The sequence below is a fragment of the Dipodomys ordii genome, unplaced genomic scaffold (genome assembly GCF_000151885.1).
Source record: "Dipodomys ordii isolate 6190 unplaced genomic scaffold, Dord_2.0 Scaffold197, whole genome shotgun sequence".
In the NCBI taxonomy this organism is placed as follows: Eukaryota; Metazoa; Chordata; class Mammalia; order Rodentia; family Heteromyidae; genus Dipodomys; species Dipodomys ordii.
Window position 1 is genome coordinate 165,048 of NW_012267413.1, and position 4,271 is coordinate 169,318.

A 4,271-nucleotide genomic window follows, 5' to 3' on the forward strand; every position below is an offset into this window, starting at 1 on the left:
CACTGTTGGTCCCCACTGCAAGGGGTAACCCAAATTGAGGAATTAACTGTTGCCTGAGCAGTTTCTATTTTTGTCAGGAATGCTTCATTCCAGCCTGAAAAGTGTCCACTAGTACTAATGATACCAATAACCATACTTTTCAGGCTTTACCTCCATGAAGTCTGCTTCCCAAAATTCACCAGGTGAGGATCCTCACTTACCCATCTTCTCCACATGTTCCAGCTTCCCAGCATTTACCTGTTGATAACTTTCTACATATATTACATAAGCTTGGCAGGCTGAGGCCCCACTCATTTTCAAGACAGTTTTAGTGGCCCAGGGCAATTTACCAGGGTGACAACCAGATATAAACAGAAGGCTTGAGCCTATAATCATTTTTTGCAAGTGCAGTCTCCACATTTGCACACTGTTTACTATTGTTTTTCATGCTTCTTCCTTTAATCTTAATGACTAGTAGCTCTAGACACTCCACTGGCTTTAGGGTGGCCTCCCAATAAGCTTAGTTGTTTCCCTGAACCTCAGGGGTCTCTAATTTCTTTACCACCTGTTTAGTACTCTGAACCTCAGTCTGGAGTTTGGAGACGTTCATTTTCCTCCTCTTTTTCTCTCAAGCTCATTTTCATAACCTCAATCTCTTTCTCAAAGGCCTCCTTAATTTGCAAGTGTTCTGCTAGGGTAAGTAACAGAAGAGTTCCTTCAATTGTCCAACTGTTGCTGCAGCCTGCTGCTCCTTCTCAGCACCTTTGCTTGCTCTTCAGTTCCTCCTGTAATATCATAACAATGCTTTGAGCAGGTTTTCAGCAACACCACCTGTTCCACTGGGACATGCTGCTTCTGCTTTAGACTTTGTATGGCAAGGAACTCAGCAGTCTGGCCTTTTCCTCTAGTAGCTTCTCTTTCTTCTTCTTCACTTTGGTGTATTTTTGTAACAGATCTTTCAACTATTTGTTTGGCTTTTCTGTTTTTCTGCCTAATACTCTTTCCATTTCCCAGGCATTCCCCATCAGAGCATGTGTGTCCATTAACTCTTTCTGAAGAGTGACAATTTCCTTGAGCTTGTTGTTTTCCTGCTTGCTTTTCTTGGCCTCTTCTTCTCTAACATGGAACTTCTGTGTCTGCTCCACTAATTGCTCTTTCAGTTCTTTCTCTGTTGCTTTGAATTTCTGCTCACACTCTTCAAAGCTGATAATCGGCATGTACTTCAGCCTAATACATCCTTATATCATGTCCAGCACCTTCCTCTGGGCCTTGATTTCTGCATTCAGCATCAGGAGCTCCTCCTAGCCTTGTTTGTAGTCAGCAAGGATGGCAGCATTGGCATCCTGAGCTTCCTTCAGCCTCTGACCTGTGCCTCCCCGACTTGGTCTTGTGTTCACCCAGGCTGAGGTACTTGGCTTTTATTTGATTCTGAGTGTCTTCCAGGTTTCTTTTGAGGATTTCATTCTCATCTTCTCATAAATCAGGAACTTTTACAACTTTTACAAGTTCCTGATTTGTATCTCAAATCTTGTCTTCATGTCCAATAATTCTCTTAGTTTTCTCCAACTTGCTGTTGGTGCATTTTTAACCTCTTCATGGGTTTTGACTGGCACATACTGGAGGTTCAGTCTTTTTCAAGCCAAGTTTTCAGACAGGAGTGCATGAATTTTTTCTTCACCACATTTTTTGTTAAGTTCAGAGAGCTGATGTTTAAGTTCAACAAGGTTGGATTTCAGAGTCCTAAGTTCCTTTCAATATTTCTCAGAAGATAAGCCACATATCCCAGATGACCCCTTGAGGAGATCTTAGATGACTTCTCAGGGAAGTAACAGATGACCTCCCAAGAAGATCCCAGATGACCTCTCAAAGGAGTCCCAGATGACCTCTTGGGGAGGTTGCCAGAAGACTGGTAGCCTTCTCTTTCCAGAGATTTTTCTGACCTTTAAGGAAAAAATCTCTACGGATTTGTGATAATCTTTCCCTAGCATCCCACTTGGCATCAGGTTATCAAAGGATGCTTGGCTTTTATCCTCTTCTTTATGGGAGAGCAGTTCCTCTTGTGAGCTAAATTCTTGTGAGGTACTATAGGAGAGTTTCAGCATGGGTATATGCAGGTGTCCCTCTCCATTGGGGAATATCATTTCTAAACGGGCCCCACCCAGCAGCTCCTTTGTCCCTGGAGCCTCTGGGGAGCCATGACTGGAGACAGCCAGTGGAAACTGGAAACTCTGATGCCCATGGAGAAAACAATAAGTTGATGTGGGTCATGGATGTTGACTGGTCCCTTTTGGAACTCTCAAGGGTTGCAGGAAGTTGTAGTTTTCTGTGATGCTGCCAGGGCTTCAAGCACTTCCTCCTGCAATAGTATAAAAGGAGACACAGCAAAACCAAAAGAATGAAAGCCATTCCTCCTAGAATGGCCAAAAGAAACACTGTGTGGTATGTGGTAATGTCTTGTGTGGTGACGGGCCCTGGGATGGGGGGAGACTACTGCTACCCAGTATCCCAGCTGGGGAACAATGTACATCCACGCCAGCTGGTGGCCTTCTTGGTGCACCAGCCCTAGGCTGCTCTTCAGCCACGTTCCCAGCTTCTGATCAAAACGCCATGTTGCAACATAAGCATTGTGCCTCAGACTGCTCTGCATGGTCAAAGGCACGGAGACATAGATGGGGCCGTCCACCAGCACTGGAGTCCCGTTACTGCTGAGCAGGTGCACACCGACGGCCGAGACCGGGGTCAGATCATACCTGATGCTGTTTCCTGTTCCATTTCCGTCCAATACTCTCAAACAGGGAAAGCTGTCCACCTCGGAGGGGGAGCTGGCGGCTGTGAGGAGGCCATCAAGTCACTGTAGCTGGCATTCTCGGGCAACCTCAGGGCTCTCCTCTGGAAATGGACGCGAGGCTATGGCCGGGCGCCTTGGAATCCTGATACTATTTGGAAAATATCATCATAGACCATCAGAGTAGCAGACCTTTCTGGAAGCAGGCCGAGGCTCAGTGAAGAAAATACAGGTAACCAGAGAGGCTTCCATGGGGCCGACTTTGGCACATCAGCATGCCTCCTGTTGGTGACAATCAGCTGATACACTGGAACTTGATGAAGGTGGTGCCTCTGTTCCCGCTGTGCCCGAGGCTATGGAGACCTGGTTGGCAAACATCTCAATGAACGCATCGGCAATGGGCTGGTGGGTGCTGGCGTCACTAATGTGGACCTTCAGTATCACCTCTTGGGCTCTCGCGCGGGGCTCTCGCAGCGTCTTGGTCACCGCCTTCCGGACGTGGCACCCCAGCAAGCAGAGCAGCAGCGCTGCGGACCTGCTCATCTCCGCGCAGCGGGGCCGCGGCCGCCTCAGGATCGGCACCAGCGGGCCCGGCAGGGGCGCGTCACGGGCGGCCTGGCGCCGCGCCTCCCTCCAAGGGGCTGGCTCCGCGCGCGCGCCCGGCATGCTGGTCCCCGCGGCCCCCGCTTCTCCTTAGAGCCCCAGCCGCCGCTCCGCCCTGGATTGATTTTTATATCGCTCGCCTAGAGAGAAATCTTTCCTCACAATACCAAGAGTTCTGCATTTCTGGTTCCTCTTTTACGCTAGCTCACCAAATATCAATTATTTTCTCTATATCTTAGCTTCTCTTTCTGTCATTGGAAAAGAACCATGTATAGAGGTGTAAGATTAAACAGCAATACATTTTAAATACATTTTTAAACAGCAATAAATACATTTTAAATAGCAATACATTTTTTCTCTCATAATAAAGGAATGCAAGAAATATCACATCAGTGTTTCTAAATTAGAATTTTCTCTGTGCCTCTGTTGGTGAGAGTGGAAAGACAGCCTGTACCAGGAGTTTCCAGAGGACTTCTTTCTCTTTTTAGCATGTTATTCATGTATGGTAAGAAGGAAAGAGTCAGCTGGGCGCTGGTGACTCACACTTGTAATCCAGCTACTCAGGAGGCTGAGATCACAGTTCAAAGCCATCTTAGATAGAAGAGGTCATGTAACTGTATCTCCAACTAACAAGCAGAATGCCAGGCTGGAGGTGTGGTTCAAGTAGTAGAGTACCAGTTGTGAGTGGAAAAGCTAGGCAAGAATCTGAAGCACTGAGTTCAAAAAGGAGTCTCCTCTTGTGTACATTCATTATACTTCCTCAGAATTTTCAGTCATCTTGTCTGTTGCTATAAGAGAAAAAGCAAGAAAGCAAGAGAAGGAAGGAAGGAAGGAAGGAAGGAAGGAAGGAAGGAAGGAAGGAAGGAAGGAAGGAAGGAAGGGAGGGAAGGAAGGAGGGAGGGAG

The 4,271-nt window shown here is 47.0% G+C and overlaps 1 pseudogene; it reads right to left on the reverse strand.

Annotated features, from left to right (window-relative positions):
* Positions 1-1,711: 1,711 nt before the first annotated feature.
* On the reverse strand, positions 1,712-3,307 carry LOC105999716 (annotated as a pseudogene).
* Positions 3,308-4,271: the final 964 nt, after the last annotated feature.